Below are 18,291 nucleotides of genomic sequence, written 5' to 3'. Positions count from 1 at the left end.
TACACTTTTCATTACTGGTTTTACTATTTTGAGATTCTATCTTTGTCCATACTTGTGCCTCTTGATTTGGATGGTCTGAATTGGGGATGTTTGGCATCTTAAAATTGAGTCCCAAAGTTCTCTTTTGATCTTTGACACCTCTTTTATTAGTTTGTCCAGCAGTATAGATCTCCTCATTGTGAGAATTAAAATTGTTTTAATTCAGAAAGAAGAATACCTCCTGCCATCATGTTCAAGCCTTTGAATCTTTATCCTTAAATGATCAAATCTTGAATATATAAACAGAACCCACTCACTGAACACTTTTATAGAACCATATGGAAAAAGTGGAAGGAATAGAGTTTCAAGCCTATTCTATTCACAAAACAACGTCTGTGTTTGATGGCTATCACAGGCATAGATATAGATAGGTTTGGACCCATATCCAAATGTAACTCCTTATAACTTCCCACCATCAGGGAAGTTGTAAGGTCCCATGAAACCACCATATGAGATAGTGAACAGACGTTGGTTACCCATTAACCATTAAACTAATTAAATATATATAATATAAATAAATAAAACATGTAGCATATGGGCCACTTTATGGATATTCTTACATTCCCCCACTTGGCACATATAACACACGTTGTTAACTGTCGGGTAACTAACAAACTGAGTATGGCCATTAAATAAAAATAGCCAAACCTTTAGAGTTATAATACACGAATCATGGCAGTTATACTCTATCAATGAAGTATTTCATTCCATGTATTACATTGTATCACACTTTTAACTTTATGTGGTGTCATTCTTTATGAATAACTTCTAATAAGTTATTATGGGTCCAATGATCCGTATGGATCAATAATCCCAATGGACTGCATAGCATCACAAATACATTAAGTGCACAAAATGATGCTTTTCACTAATAATAATCAAAATGTCATGACAAAACAAAATAAAACAACAACTAGAAAAATTATTGAGCTAACCAATTAATCTCATGCCTTCAACGTGTTTTGAAAACACCTTTACAGAAAGACCTTTGGTCATGGGATCTGCAACCATCATATCTGTCACGACCCAAACCCGCCCCTATGGGTTTAGCACTGTAACCGGCCAGTAATCCGTGATTACCGAAGGCTTGCTTAACAGTAAAGACAGTAATACAGAGTACAGGGGCTGGCAGAAGCCAAAACAGTAATAAAAGATGTCCAATAAGCTGTGACAGCCTGTATGCAAAAAGACTTTTTTGAACATATTCACATTCATAAGCAAAACATAAATACACCAAATGTACAACATTCAGAGTGCAGTACAAGTCTTAAACAGTATTACAAAACAGAGACGGAAGGGTGAAACTGAGACACCCTAAAACAGCCTTAGCTCGGTCAGACTTGGAACCTCGAGGTGAGGCACAATGGTTGGCTTGACAAAAAGGGAGTTAACCCGACGCTCCTAGCATCGATCCGGTGCCTGAACACCTACATATAAATATAAACAGTGAGCTAAAGCCCAGTGAATAACAACTGTGTAAAGAAGTTAGGAATGAATGTCCTTTCAGTCATTTAGCAGTCATGTCAGTCATTTAGAAACCATAGCAGTTCTATGTGGTACATCCAATAGCAAAACAGTACAGTAGGTCTTAACAGACTGAACAGTCAATTGATGGCCATCATAATAGTAAACAGTAATGGTTCCAAATATGGGAACCGACAAAGATCTTTGTAACAGTAGCAGTAACAGTACAGTAATAGTAGATTGCTATGGATGCCACGAATTCAGTGCATAAATAGGACAAGCATTCATTCAGTAAGAAATATCATTTCAAAAAGCAGTACAGTAGATCATTCAAAAAATATTCATGATTGAACATATCTTTACAACATTGTTACTCACAGAGCACTGGGCTATAGGCAGCTAATGAACGTTCTCGGATGCCAACCCTACACAGTTACAGAACGAACACACAATAAGTTACACACTTGGGAATCAACAACTAAGTCCCTAACTTGACTCGGTGTGGTTCTACATCAATAACCTCATTAAGATGTCTTAAACTAGGCCTAGGAATGCCTATGATGAAATGAGGATACAAAGATGTACTTTAAAACACTTTTCAAAATTTTCAGAAAATAGTGGTTTCGCTCGAGCGTGGCTTTCTTCGCTCGAGCGAGCTTGTCAAAACAGTGGGGTCGCTCGAGCGTAGACTTCCTCGCTCGAACGGTCTGTAAAAATGCAAAAAGTGCTGGATGTTGAAAATTCCCCCCCCCAATGCTCGCTCGACGCTCGCTCGAGCGTAAGACACAGTCCTCGCTCGAGCGTGTGTCTGCGTACACCAAAAACCTGAGAGCTTGCAATCTACGCTCGAGCTAGCATCCCTTCGCTCGAGCGGAGCTCTAAACAAAAGATGGTCGCTCGAGCATGGAATCCTTCGCTCGAGCGTGGAAGCCAAAATCTGGAATTTCCAGATTTGCCTCCCAAGCTCAAACAAAACATTCAACACAAAAACTCAACCTTTTAGGCCCATTTTCTGGAAAACACTTAAAAACTCATACTACAACATATTTTGAAGATCAATTTTGTAAAATCAAGCCCAAAGATAAGTCAATTAAACACAATTTCCAAATAAACTTCAAGAACAAAGCTCAAACACAACATGCATGTATTCAATTAAATTCAAAGCTTCAAATACATGGTCAAATAACTCAATCCTTCCAAAAACATGATGAATTCTTGAACTATAATCAAAATATGAACATGCATGTAGCAAATTTCATGGAAAGACCTCAAAACTCAAGAATGTATACATGCACGCATGCATGAATTCACTCTCAAATTCAACTCTTTAAACCAATTCTTGACTTTAAACTCTAAATTACCATGAACCATGTAAGATACAACTCAAATTCACAATCAAGAAGATGAAATCTCTACCTTAGGTCTTGAATTCCAAGTATGGAGGTCTAATTTTGCAATCACTGACCAAGTCTTCTAATTTCCAAACCAAACTTCTCCTACTCTTCCTCTCTTGCTCACAATTTTAGCCTAAGGAAGTGGCTGAAAAATGATATATGAAGGTGCCAAACAGAGTTTGTAGGAAATGGCCACTCAAGTGCAATTTGGTAAAACGTGCAAACTAATGTGATACAACTTTATTTAATCTAATTTAATCATTCCAAATCAATTTCAAATTAAATCTACCATAAAATCACATAAATTCTAATTAATATAAAATACCAATCGATTTCTGATTCGGTCGCCGATAAGACCTTCGATTCGCAATTCAAAGATAAAATATGAATAGATCATTTAATTGATAAACAAATAGAAATGCAATCAAACAACATACTCATGCAATCAGTTTAGGATTTCATCCTAATCAGTTACTTATCATGTTCAGTCATAGTTTAGCAGTAATCAGAGGTGAGGGTTGTCATAATATCGGTACTAATATGCTCAATGCTAACTTCTTACTTCTTAACACAATCTCAAATAGCAAGATACTTTATGTCAATATGCTTGCTTCGGCTACCACTTTTGTTGTTGTTAGAGAATAAAACCGCAGCCGAATTATCACAATAAACTTTTAATGGCCTAGAAGTTGAATCCACAATTCGAAGCCCTATGATAAAATTCCTTAACCAAATAACCTGTGAGGTTGCTTCAAAGCATGCTATAAACTCTGCTTCCATTGTTGACGATGCAATTATCGTTTCTTTGGCGTTCTTCTACGAAACAGCACCGCCTGCTAACAGATAGACATATCCTACAGTGAATTTTCTGGAATCTTGACAACTCACAAAATCCGAGTCTGAATATCCAACCACCTCAAGACAGTCAACATGCTTGTAAGTAAGCATGTAGTCCTTGGTTCCCTTGAAGTACCTCATGATTTTCTTTGCAGCCTTCCAATGTTCCATTCCTGGATTACTTTGGTATCTTCCAAGCATCCCAACTGCAAATGCAATATTAGGTCGTGTACAAACCAGAGCATGCATTAAACTACCCACGACATACGCATAGGGAATGCTAACCATTTGTTCTTTTTCCAAATCATTTTTCAGACATTGATTTAAACTGAATTTGTCACTCTTTAAAATGGGCGCTGCATTAGGAGTGCAATCACTCATCTTGAATTTCTTCAAAACTCTTTCAATGTAGGCTTTATGAGACAGTCCTAATGTCCTTTTGGACCTATGTGAATCTCTATGCCAATGACATAAGAAGCTTCACTCATATCTTTCATTTCAAAATTTTGGGAAAGAAATTGTTTAGTATCATGCAACAATCCCAAATCATTAGATGCACGTAAAATGTTATCCACATATAGAATTAGAAAAATGTATTTGCTCCCACTAACCTTAAGGTATATACAGTTGTCCACAACATTCTCCGTAAAATCATATGAAGTAATAACATTGTGGAACTTTAAATACCACTGTCGGAAAGCTTGTTTTAGTCCATATATGGATTTCTTGAGCTTGCAAACTAAGTGATTATCTTTTTTAGAACAAAAAACTTCATGTTGGTTCATATATACTTCTTCCTCAAGATCCCTATTTAAAACGTCGCTTTCACATCCATTTGATGTAGTTTTAAATCAAAATGAGCTACTAATGCCATGATAATTCGAAATGAATCCTTCTTAGAAACCGGAGAAAATGTATTATGATAATCGATGCCTTCTCTTTGAGTGAAACCTCTAGCTACAAGTCTGGTTTTATATCGTTCGACATTGCCATTTGAGTCTTTCTTGGTCTTATAGACCCATTTACAGTCAACCGCTTTAACTCCTTTAGGCAACTCAATAATTTTCCAAACTTGATTCTTAGCCATAGATTCCAACTCTTCCGTCATGGCATCATACCACAATTTAGAATCATCCATATTCATGGCATTGGAAAATGAAATAGGATCATCTTTATGTTCGATGTCAAAATCAGACTCCATTGAGTATACAAAATAATCACCAAAAATTGCTGACTTTCTAGCTCGTGAGGATCTTCTTAATTTTGTAGTCTCAATTGGGACTTGAGGTACAGGCTCTATGTTGACTTGTTCTTCTTGTGGTGAAAGTTCTTGAATTTGTTGATTTTCAAGAATATCGGATTGCTTATCTTGAAAGACAACCAATTCACCTATATTCGTGGGTGTTGTATCCGGATCCCGTGATTTCTTTCACTCTATCTTTCGAGGGTAACTCCCACTAGGGTCAACTTCCTTAATAAACTTAGCATTTCTAACTTCAACAATTCTAAGTGAATTTGAAGGATAATAAAATCTGTAACCCTTGGAGTTTTCTGCATAGCCTATGAAAAAACCACTAACTGCTCTAAGGTCCAATTTCTTTAAATGTGGGTTATACACCCCCACTTCAACTGGACAACCCCAAACATGTAAGTGTCTTAAACTTGGCTTCCATCATTTCCATAGCTCAAACGGTATTTTGGGAACAACCTTGGATGGAACCCTGTTTCAGATATACACAGCGGTTTTCAAAGCTTCACTCCATAAATTTATAGACACATTAGAATAACTAAGCATGCTCATTACCATATCCTTAAGTGTTTGGTTCCTTCTTTCAGTAACACCATTTTGTTGTGGTGTGCCAGGCATTGAATATTGTGCAATAATGCCTTCTTCCTTAAGGAACTTAGCAAATGGACTTGGTAATTGTCCCAATTCTGTGTACCTTCCATAATATTCTCTACCCCTGTCTGACCTCACAATTTTAATTTTCTTTTCTGTTTGTTTCTCCACCTCTGTTTTATAAGCTTTAAAGGCATCAAGTGCCTCAGCGTTATCAAATAAGAGGTAGAGATACATGTATCGTGTGAAGTCATCAATAAATGAGATAAAATATCTCTGACCATTCAGACAAGGTGGAGTGAATGGTCCACAAATATCAGTGTGTATGATTTCAAGAATTTCCTCACTCCTTTTGGCACCTTTACTGGTTTTTTTGGTCTGCTTTCCCTTTATGCAGTCCATACAAATACCAAATTTGATAAAATCAAGAGTCGGAGGGATTTCATCATTAACCAATCTCCTTATTCTCTCAATGGATTTGAAAAAGATGGAATGTAAAATGCGTTTTCAAGATCCAAAGCAAAGTCATTTTTTAAAACAAGTCTGAAAGTTCCAACAGCTTCGATGTGCGAACGCATCCCATTGCCCGAATAGATGCCTTGTTCACTTCCTATAGGTTTCCTTAGGCTGAGGAAGCCCTGCATAGTATTAGCAATGTGAATTGTAGAACCCAAATCAATCCACCAATCATATTGATGAGTATTAAAAATATTAGATTCATAACACGCATGAGATATAAGATTACCTTTCTTCTCAAGCCATTTCTTATACTTGGAGCAGTTTTTCTTCATGTGACCTTTTTTCTTGCCGAAAAAGCATGCATCCTTATTGCCATGATTTTTAAATGGCACTTTACCAAGCTTCTTCCATTTCTGATCACCTTTTCCCTTTTTCCATTGCATTCCTTTATGTGTTGCTAAATGAGAACTTTCCACTTTTCCATGCTTCAATCTCTCATCTTCTTGAACACACATGGTCAAAAGTTCATTGATAGACCATTTTTCCTTCTGTGTGTTGTAAGAAATTTGGAATGCTCCATATTCCACATGAAGAGAATTGAGTATGAAATTGACAAGAAATGACTCAGAAATCTCAATCTCTAAGGACTTAAGACGAGCTGCAATGTCCCTCATTTCCATAATGTGCTTACGCACACTCCTAGAATTGTTATGCTTCATTCCTGATAGTTTGTTCATTAGGGTACTTGCCAATGCTTTGTCAGAACTAACAAATTGCTCATCAATAGACCTCATGTAGTTCTTGACCTTATCAAATGGTGGGATTGAGCCCCTAATACTGTGGCTAATATGTGACTTTATGAGCATTAGGCTTAAGCGATTGGATCACTTCCACTTATCATAAGTACTCTTTTTTGCAGCGAAACTTTCATCCATGGGTTTAGGAGGTTCATCCACACGGAGTGCCAGATCGAAGTCCATGCACCCTAATGTTAGAAGGATTTTGTCCTTCCAATCCGAAAAATTATCACCGTTCAAGAATGGAATACGAGAAGACTCATTAGATAGTACAGAGGTAGAAATCACTACAATTACCAAGAACATTATTAATGCTTTGAAACAATAGCTATAGTTTGAATCAACCAATGTCGAATTCAGTAACAAATTTAAACCTTCCTGTGGGTAGAGGTCACTAAACTATATTAGATTTGCTATTACTTTATAATAAGACTAATAGGTTCCGAAATATTTAAGGAAAAGAAAACTCATTCCTGTGGGTTTAGAATGTTCAATCCCTTTAATACCCAATCCATTATCTTATTTCAATTAAATTTCATAAATAATTACTTTCTTGTGGGACCAAGAAATTATTTATAAAATAAAATTGCAATGTAAAAATGCCAAATTAATTTTTGACTTTATGGAATCAAAATACTGAGGATCACATCTTTATGTCTTAAGATGCTGTGGCTACTCTTAAAACAGAATAAATTTTTTAAATATGGCATAATTTATTAATGTGAGCAAATCCTTATAGTCACAACAAATACATAATCTTTTAATGCACATAATGTATAATACATACAATCAGAATAATATTATATGAAAAATTTCAAGACCAAACACATGTAATTCAACCTTATACTAGATTTTGTTTAAAAGTTGGACCAAAATAAATTCCATAAGCCCAACACAAAGTATATTCATGCTCTTATTTCACATAAATTTTCATGGAATAAATAATCTTGATACATGTAGTATGATATTACACTATACTATAGAGCATGCCAATTATTATGAAAATTTATAAGGCTTTTAAAGAATATGTTAAAACAGTTCACTGTATGAAATTCAAATGAATTTACTTACTATTTAAACATGCAACTATAATAAACAAAATATCCTTAATATCATATCCTTTATATATAAAAAAAATCTAGAAATATATTTAAGTCTTTTATGCCTTTTAAAATTAACTGAATACACCCAAATAAAAGCATGAGAATTTCTAGGTTTTATACAAAATGGTTTTCAATGTGTGGCAAATAATGAAAACTCATACTTAATGATATATAGTAGGTTTCCAAAACATAGCAAATTTAGAATAGGAAAACTTTTAAATTAATATAAACACTACTATTGTAGAACAAGAATTCTATTATTACCTCCAATTAATATATATCACGCAACAATTTATTTCTAATAACGAGAAAATTAACCAACATGATTCAGAATCTTATTTTATTTTTTATTAATTAAACAAGATAAACCAAACAATAAACGTTTATATTGATTTCAAAGGGTAATCCTTAAATTAAACAAAATATACAAGTGAAACTATAAATTTTGTATAATAATGGCTATTGTAAAAAAATTGAGATTCACCATTAAGTAGTAGAATATCAAACCTATATATATATATTGTTACCCAAAAGACAACCTAAGAGGGGGGTGAATTAGGTTTTTACAATTAAAAATTAATAATACCCTAATAAAAATTATGACTAGCACAATAGATAAATATAGTCAATGAAATAAAAATAATTAAAACAAGTGTTCTAACAACTATGTCAGTTAATGATTTTAGCACTGTGAAAATGTGAAATATAGCTACAACAATTTAAATAAAATAAAGAGATAATAAAGAGAGAGGCAAACAAATTTATAGTGGTTCGGCTTCAACTCGGCCTACATCCACTCCTCAAGCTTCGCTTCCACTATGCTTTAGCTTCACAGGGGTGCTAGCAATCTCTTTACAAATGGAGCAATCCTTCACGGATTTTACACAGACTTTCTAAGTCAAGAACATTGAGGTCATGTTTGATTCACAAGACTAATAGTGAAATATTAATAATCCTATTAAATTAGTGTGGTATTCACTATCCAATTGGATTAATATCCATTGGATTAATAATCACATCCCTACCCCATTACTAATAATCCTACAAATTTGTTGGATTAATTATCCATTGGATTAATAATCCTAAACCAAAATATTAAAACAAACATAGGATAGTTGGGCCCATAGATTAATAATCTCAATCACATGCTCTAATCCACCCAATCAAACATGCCATGAGTGTACTATACTCTTACAAGGTTGAAAAGAAGGTGTTTTTGCTTTCACAGAAAGCTACAAGAATTATCTCTCAAAGATAGATATAAAAATGAAGCTTTGGTTTTTCTGTAAACCTCACACAAGAAAGATGGGCTTAAAGCTATAAGGCTCAGTGTATAATTTCTGAGAGAGGATGTAAACAAAAATTGAAGAATACTTCTAAGAGAATTTTTCAAAGAATAGACGTGAGTGATTATAGATCAAAGAATATTTTCAGGTTTTTTTGTAACTAGTTTTACATTAGAGGCTATGGTATATACAATGAAAATTATAGCCGTTTATAGCCGTTGTAGTCATCATTACTAATTTGAATATCTTCTACTTGAACCTTTTGAACCTTTTGACCTATTCATTTGAATTTAAAGCCGTTGTACTCCATCATTACTAATTTGAATATCTTCCACTTGAACTTTTTAAACCTTTTGAACTATTCATTTGAATTTATAGCCGTTGTAACTCCATCATTACTAATTTGAATATCTTTCCCTCTATCATTACAAATTTGAATATCTTTCACTTGAATCTTTTGAACTTTTTGAACTATTCATTTGAATTAATATCTTTTGAACCTTTTGAACCTTTATCATTACAAATTTGAATATCTTTCACTTGAATCTTTTGAACCTTTATTTTGAACTGTTTGAACTCCTGATTTAATCAAATATTAAATACATTCTAACAACATTTAGGACAAAGGTTTAGGTGAGAAATAATGGGACAAAATAAATTTTGATTCTATTTTTGTCTTTCAAATAAATTAAAACATAATTAAATAAATCATCAAAATAAATTTTAGATTTAAAATATAATTAAATAAATCATCAAAATAAATTTTGGATTCTATTTTTTTTTTCAAATAAATTAAAATATAATTAAATAAATCATCAAAATAAATTTTGGATTCTATTTTTCTCTTTCAAATAAATAAGAACATAATTAAATAAATCATCAAAATAAATTTTGGATTTAAAATATAATTAAATAAATCATCAAAATAAATTTTGGATTCTATTTTTCTTTTTCAAATAAATTAAAATATAATTAAATAAATCATCAAAATAAATTTTGGATTCTATTTTTCTCTTTCAAATAAATTAGAACATAATTAAATAAATCATCAAAATAAATAAGTCTAACAATCTCCCCCTTTTTTATGATGGCACACAATGATGTTTTGATTTGATATGGGAGTAAGAAAGGCTCCCCCTCAAGTCATACTCCCTGAATTCATTTCTAAATACATAGGTGTAGACACCCCATTTTTGACCGCCTTTAAGATTTGGACGCGACTGATGGTTTTGAAAGATGTGCAGGGCAAAGGTTCAATTTCTTCGGCAAGGAGAGAGTCAAAGCTCAACTTCATACCATTTTTGGACCAAAACAATCTTGATCAAAAGATTTTAAACCTTGAAACCCTCTCTTTCAAAAATGTTTTTGAAATAAAGTTTTTACGATGTTCCGAGACTCGCATTTTGTCAAATGTTGCGCTTTTCGGTAAACCGAGCAAGGATAAAGTGGAAATGAATGAAAGAGAGATGAAATCTTTGAAAAATCTTTCAAAACACCTTACTTAGGGGTTTGGAGTTGAAGAAAAGAGGAGAAGAGGGAAGAAATCCAGTTGGGGGAGAAAATAGGCATGAACCGTTAAGAAAGAGTCGAACAACCTTCGCCGAATCAGGCCTATTCATTTGCATACTTGGAATCAATATATGAGGCCACCACCGTTGGAAATAAGACTTCTGGGGCTTCATTTTTCACTCAAGAATCTCCTAAATCCAATTCCGGACGGGGGAGATATAGTTGATTGAAGTAGGGCATCACTCCGGTTGGACCGAAATCTGCGCAGCTTCACCAAAAAGGGCATAACTTTTTCCACATGAGGAATGTTAATGTAAGGTTTGATCCATTGGAAAGCTAACTTCCGGGGCTTCAATTTGGACACTTGAACGTCCACCATTGGACCTCCCTACCACTGACCGGCCACATTTCTTTCCGGTAGACCCATTTTTTGTCCTGAAAAGTAGCAGGCCGGCCAGAAAATGTAGCAGGCCGGCCAGAAAATGTAGCAGGCCGGCCACTTACCTAGTTGGATGACCTTTTTTGCCCTTTTGAGCTGGCCGGCCATGACCCCCTCCCCAAGTGTGTTCTAGATGTGCAATTTGTTTTCCCCTAGGCCCTATGCCCGAGGGTAAACCTTTTGGGGGAAAATTTGAATTGTTTTTCCGCCCCATTTTCCCCCCCTTTCCTTCACTCCTTTGTCTACAAAACCAGCAGCTCCAGCTGCATTTCAAGGGGTTAGAAAAATTGGTCTTGAGCCTTATACACAACTCTCCCTCTCCCTCTCTCCCACACCCTTCAAACCCTAAGCCCCTTATACCATTTCTACACCAACCCATAGCACCACTCCTCCTCACTCCATTCCAGTAGCTTCAAGGCCATTTACAGAGGTCAAGGGCTCCCAAACTTGGTCCAAGAGTTGTTGAAGCATTGGTCTTCAAGGGTAAGTCTTCTATCCCTCTCTTTGGTCCTATTTTTGCTCAATATATTAGCTCCTCTTGCTTGCATATTTGGGCTCCGACCCTAACTAAAAATAGCATTATTTTGAGCTCCTTTTCATGTTTTTTTAAGGGCCTCTCCATGTTTGAGGTTTCCTTTTTACACTTGCTTCTTTACCTCTCTTGTATGTCTCTTTCTTGCATAGTATTTTAGGCCTTTTTTAAAACTGTTTTGAGCTTGGTTATAAACTGCAAAGTAGTTTATTTTGAGCCCTTCTTCAACATTGTTGAAGGGCTCTTCACTGTTTGAGGCTTCCATCTGTCACTTGCCTATTTATCTCTCTTTTGGCCATATTTTTGCATGCCTTTTTAGCTCCTTGTTCTTGTATTTTTGGGCTCTGGTCCGAACTGTAAATAGCCATATTTTGATCCACTCTTCATGTTTAATCAAGGGTCTTTCACTGTTTGAGGCTTCCATCTGTCACTTGCCTCTTTATCTCTCTTTTGGCCATATTTTTGCATGCTTTTTTAGCTCCTTGCGCTTGTATTTTTGGGCTCTGGTCCGAACTGTAAATAGCCATATTTTGACCCACTATTCATGTTTGATCAAGGGTCTTTCACTGTTTGAGGCTTTATTTTTGCTCTTTGTGTTAAAGCTCTCTTTTAGGCCTTATTTTGTATAGTATTTTAAGCTTGCTTATGCACTGTTTCGGGTTTGATCATAAACTGTAAAATACCATGTTTTTGGCCACTCTTAAACTTTGTTGAAGGGCCCTCCTCCATTTAGGGCCAGCAGCTGCTACTTGCTTCTTTATCTCTCTTTCGAGGCCTTTTTTTGCATGTTGGTTTAGCCCCATTTGTGCTCACCTTTCGGCCTTGCTTAAAACTGGAAATGTGCTTTTTTTGGGGCTGTCTTGATTCTGTCTTCATACTTCATGTTCAAATAATGCATGCTTTGCATAGCCATAGGTCATTCCATGTACCTCATTTCATGTTTCGGGATTCATTTCATGCATCGGGTGCCATGTTTCCATGTTTCGGGGCTGTTTTGTGTCATATTTTAGCACTGAAATTTGCATGTTTGCATATCATGTTCCATGCCTTGCCATGCTTTGGTAGAGTGGCATTCGTGCCTTAGGTTCGGTCCTCGGTTTGCGTGCACGTGTGCACGCATTTCGAGTATCTCATTTTTATCTAATGGCTACTAATGTGAGTGTGGCTGAGGTCCACTCATGTTGGTGTAAGTCCATTGCGCATTGTGTATGCCATTTTATTTCATAGCATTGTGTATACTAGGTTGTATGTTAGCGCATTGTGTATGCCATGTTATCTCGTGCATCGTGTATACCATTTCATAGCATTGTGCATGTTAGGTTGTATCTTAGTTGCATTCATGCATGTCATGCATATCGCATTGTACTTGGGATAGGAGTTAGCCCGAGCACGGGAAACGAGGGACGTTTCGTACTTCGAGTGACGGAACGTGTCTCAATTCCCAGTCACCGGCACTCCGGATTATCCATGATGGAGTTTGGGTTTTGTTGTGTTTATATGTGCATTCATTTCATATTGAGTCGTGCAATTCGACTCCTCGGCCATCATGCATCGAGATGCCTGATTGGTGGCACGAGGATCGAAGCATGCATACATTTGTGAAAATACATTGCCATGCCCTTTTCCTGCTCTCTATTGCAGCAAATCAAGAATCAGTAGCCTTTCAAAGGCCTTGCACAGCATTCCGGCATCAATCGCAAACAGAGGCTAATTGGGGCATCGCAGTGGATTTCCGTGCCAAGCAACCCGAGCATACATCATCCATCATTCGGAACAGAGTCGAGGCAGTCCCTAGCTTGCATGCTAGTTTACTGCTTTCCTAATTAAATTTGTTGTTTAATTTGGATTCTGTACATATTTGGACTGTATTATTTATTTGAACTATACTATTTATTTGGGACTGTATATTATTTTATTCGGACCCTCTGCGCGAGGGCAATGTTGTAATAAGTGTGCGTGGGTGTGATGTATGTTTTCCAACCCCACGTCTTTCTCCCTTTTATTTACCCACTTATGATGGTTAGATTAGCGCATGTTTCAATTAGCATATAGTATGATAGCATGTTTGCATTCATTCATCTGTTTTGCATGCACCGGGCTCGGCGCATCATACTAACTGCATTGTATTTCAATTCCAAAAGTTGAATACATGTTAGCTGTAGCATTTCATATGCCATGTTTAGAACAGCCGAGCCTGCTATAGTTGCACTTTTGCATGTGTTGCATTAGGCATTTCTGTATAATTAGGATCATGTATGGATTTCTAATTAGCTTCTGTTTTGGCTTGGAGTACTCGGTGAGTTTTTATGCTTTAGCATCCTTGCATGCGTGTGAGTGACTGCTATGATAGCATGTTTACCATGAGGCTATATGCTTATGTGATATAACTGCCTGAATGCCTGTGGGTGAAGGTTGGGTTATTTGAATTGGAACAATTCATCAAATGTGTGTTTTAAGCCCACTAGATAGTGGCAAAATCATATTTTTCTAAGCCCACCCGAGGGTGGCAAATCCACGTCTTAACCTACTTGCGGGTAGCACCATCAAACCACTTTAAAAAAATAAACATGAAATGTTTTGTTCCAATTCAAACAATCCAGTCTATACTTGTATGCTGTGCACATCACATAGTAAATCTAGGCTAATAACCGAAATAAGAACGCATAATGTTTTCAAAAGTAGATATCATGGTTAGTAGAGGCCGATCTTTGATCGGGCGAGCGGGGGTGCTCACAAAGTGACCTTCCCCAATCGTACCCAAGTTCCCGAGCCGAGGCAACTTTGGTGATGACGGACACGTGGCCTTAGCAAACGAGTCAGGGTTTCCTAAATTTTCCCAAAATAAAATATTTAGGTGGCGACTCTGTATCTGGCAAAGCAGTCCATGTTTGGCACTTCTTTCAAAATCTGTTTTCTCAAAACGATTTGCCGGATTTGGACTCTTTGGTTCAGATTTAGAACCGTGACAATTTTAGAGTCCTGAACTATAGTGAGCCCAATATCGAACGGAACGGGGGACTCGTTCCACCCGGGGGTGTTTGGGGACATCTACAATAGGTTAGCACATGTATAATAAATAAGCTTTAATTAAAGACATGATATGAGACTAAGATATCAAACTATAAATACATAACATTAGATTAGTTTGAAAATAATACTATAATACATAACATCATATATTTTCTCCCCCTATGACATTATCAAAAGGAAATCATAAGTCAGAATCTGGAGAAGGAGGAGGAGGAGGAGGAGGAAAATGATAGTGATAAATGACATCTATACAATTCAAAATATATATATACATAAATATACGATGTGCTCGCCTTTTTCATTTCCGTCGAAAATCACGTCGGACACGCGTGCTCACTTTTGCGTCATTGGCCGACAAAAGCAAGCCTCAATTTGGACGCGCCTCGGCTCCCTCTCCCTCTTTGTCTGCTTTTCTTTTGCCTTCTTCTTAAGCACACACTCTTCTATTTTCTTCGTCACCATTCTCTTCTATCTATTCTTCACCACTCTCTTTTATTTCTTCGCAACTCATTTCTTTTACACCTTTCACCTCTAAACCATGGCTTCCTCATCCCGTTCCCTCACTCTGTTTCCAGACCTAAATGATCCTATAAGCGCTGCTGGGCCAAGTGCCCCGGCTCCTACTCTTCCTGTCATTCCTCTTCCTAACCTTCCTATGATGTCAATTGAGCAAATCATGGTAGCTCAATCAGACATTGAAGCCAATTATTTCACACTGACGTCCTGTATGGAGACGGTGACGGCAGTCACAAAATTGGCTCACCGATTGCAGAACAGGACGAGTGAGTTCCATCAGGTCAACGCTCAACTCTTTCTGCTTCAGCGCATGTACAATGATGCACGAGCAGAAATAGGCGCACTGAAGGCCGAAAATAAAGAACTTAAACGGAAGACCACCTCCATGGCCCGATTTGAAGCAACGTCGTTCTTGGCTTTTGATAGTCAGCGGGGAGTCGTCGCTCTTGATGAAAACATAGGGACAGGGGCGTCAAGTGTCGTCCAGGGTGATAAAAAAAAGAAGAAAATGATAGAAGAGGTAAGTAAGTAAGATCGGCGTATGGCCGGGAAAAAAAATAAAGGGTTTGTTTGTTTGTTTTTTTTTTTTATGTTTATTTTGATCGGCGTGTGGCCGTAAAGAAAATGAATGATGTTTTTTTTTATTTTGTTTATGTAAAATTTTTTATTTTAATTTGTTTTTGTTTTTATGTTTAAGTACTAAAAAATGAAATTAAAAAACAGAAAAAAAAAAAAAGAAAATTAAGCCCAAACAAAAAATAATAATGAAAAAAAATAAAAATAAAAGAAACTAAGCCTAATAGTAAAATAATAAAAATAAAATAAAATAAATTAAAATAGAATAATACTAGCCGAAATTAAACTTAATGGGACGTTGGTGTTACTGGAATTGTAATGCAAAAAAAATTTCATAAGGGTTTAAAAAAAAATAATGTATGCAAAGTTAATTTTATCTCAAGATGCAGAACCCAAAAAAAATTACACAGTTGAGAATAACAAACTGTTAAGGAGAATAAATGTATGAAGGACTTGAGAGCATTCAACTGATATAAATGTTTCCATATCAATGTAGCAATACACATATATCATTTTAATAAAAATTCAAGTTTCACAGTCATAACAAAATTTTAAGTAGAAATCGACATTCCAAGCTCGCCACGAATAAAATTGACGCGATCCTCACTTAGGGGTTTTGTGAAAATATCCGCCAATTGCTTGTCGGTGTTTATAAATTCAAGTACAATATCCCATTTTTGAACATGATCTCTTAAAAAATGATGTCAAATTTCAATATGTTTTGTTCATGAGTGTTGAACTGGATTTCAAAGTCCTCCAATTGTTATTTCATCCAAAGTATTTGGGCACAACAACTTCCGGAAGCTATATATTCAGCTTCGGCCGTTGATAAAGCAACAGAATTTTGCTTTTTGTTAAACCAAGATACTAATGAGTTACCAAGAAAATGACAAGTGCCACTGGTGCTTTTTCTATCAAGTTTGCATCCGGCAAAGTCAGCATCCGAGTAACTAATTAAATCAAATGCAACATCTCTAGGATAAAACAGTCCCAAATTTTGAGTGCCAACAAGATATCTAAAAATTCTTTTAACAGCACTGAGATGTGATTCCTTAGGATTTGATTGATATTGAGCACACATACAAACACTAAACATAATATCGGGTCTGCTTGCAGTTAAATAAAGAAGTGAGCCGATCATACCTCGATATTTTGTTTGATCAATGGACTTACCTTTTTCATCATTGTCTAGCTTAATGGATGTGCTCATAGGTGTTTCAGCTATTTTTGAGTCATACATACCAAACTTTTTGAGTAGTTCTTTTGTGTACTTAGCTTGGTTGATAAAAATTCATTTCTTACATTGTTTGATTTGAAACCCAAGGAAATAATTTAGTTCCCCCATCATGCTTATCTCAAACTCACCTTGCATACACTTAGCAAATTCCTTACACAAGGTTTCATTAGTAGCACCAAATATAATGACATCCACATATATTTGCACAATAAGTAAATCATCATTTTTAGTTTTAACAAAAAGTGTTGTGTCAATTGTTCCTCTAGAAAAATTATTTTCAATCAAAAATTTACTTAATCGTTCATACCATGCACGAGGTGCTTGTTTCAAACCATATAAAGCTTTTGATAGTTTAAAAACATAATTTGGAAAAGCATGATCTTCAAAACCTGGGGGTTGTTTAACATAAACTTCCTCATTTATAAAACCATTAAGAAAGGCACTTTTTACATCCATTTGATAAAGTTTGAAATCTCTAAAACATGCAAATGCAAGTAATATGCGAACGGCTTCTAATCTAGCAACCGGAGCAAAGGTTTCATCGAAATCAATACCTTCTTCTTAATTGTATCCTTGTGCAACAAGTCTAGCCTTGTTTCTTATAATTGTGCCGGATTCATCAAGCTTGTTTCAAAAGATCCATTTGGTACCGATAATGGTATGATCTTTAGGTTTTGGCACAAGTTCCCACACTTTATTTCTCTCAAATTGGTTAAACTCTTCATGCATAGCTATCATCCAATGTTCATCGAATTCGGCTTCTGGAAAGTTTTTAGGCTCAATTTGTGAGAGAAAAGCCAAGTTACTACAAATGTTTCTAAGTGAAGAGCGAGTTTCAATACCTTTTGTAGGGTCACCTAGGATTAAATCCTTAGGGTGATTATGAACAAACTTTCATTCTCTTGGCAAATCATCATTGTTTCCTCCTTCTTCTTGAGGTGGAAGAATAGGTTGTTCAATCTCTTTGTTCAACTTACATGGTTGGTTTTCTTCTTTGTAGATACTTGAATCTTCCACATTTGGTTCCAAATCTATATTATCACTAATAATTTGCTTTTGAGTAGAGATATTAGCTTCATCAAATACCACATGTATAAATTCTTCCACAACAAGAGTTCTTTTATTAAAAACACGATAAGCTTTGCTAGTTAAGGAATAGCAAAGAAAAATTGCTTCATCAGATTTTGAATCAAATTTACATAAGTTATCCTTACCATTATTATGCACAAAACA

General features: G+C 35.6%; 1 pseudogene; it reads right to left on the bottom strand.

Annotated features, from left to right (window-relative positions):
• Positions 1-3,713: 3,713 nt before the first annotated feature.
• Positions 3,714-4,115, bottom strand: LOC145819394 (secreted RxLR effector protein 161 pseudogene; annotated as a pseudogene).
• Between the last annotated feature and the right edge of the window lie 14,176 nt (positions 4,116-18,291).

This window comes from Camellia sinensis, chromosome 2 (genome assembly GCF_055761805.1).
Source record: "Camellia sinensis isolate YWXY chromosome 2, ASM5576180v1, whole genome shotgun sequence".
NCBI lineage: Eukaryota > Viridiplantae > Streptophyta > Magnoliopsida > Ericales > Theaceae > Camellia > Camellia sinensis.
Note: the sequence above shows the minus strand (reverse complement) of the source record. Positions and strands in the feature narration are given on the sequence as shown.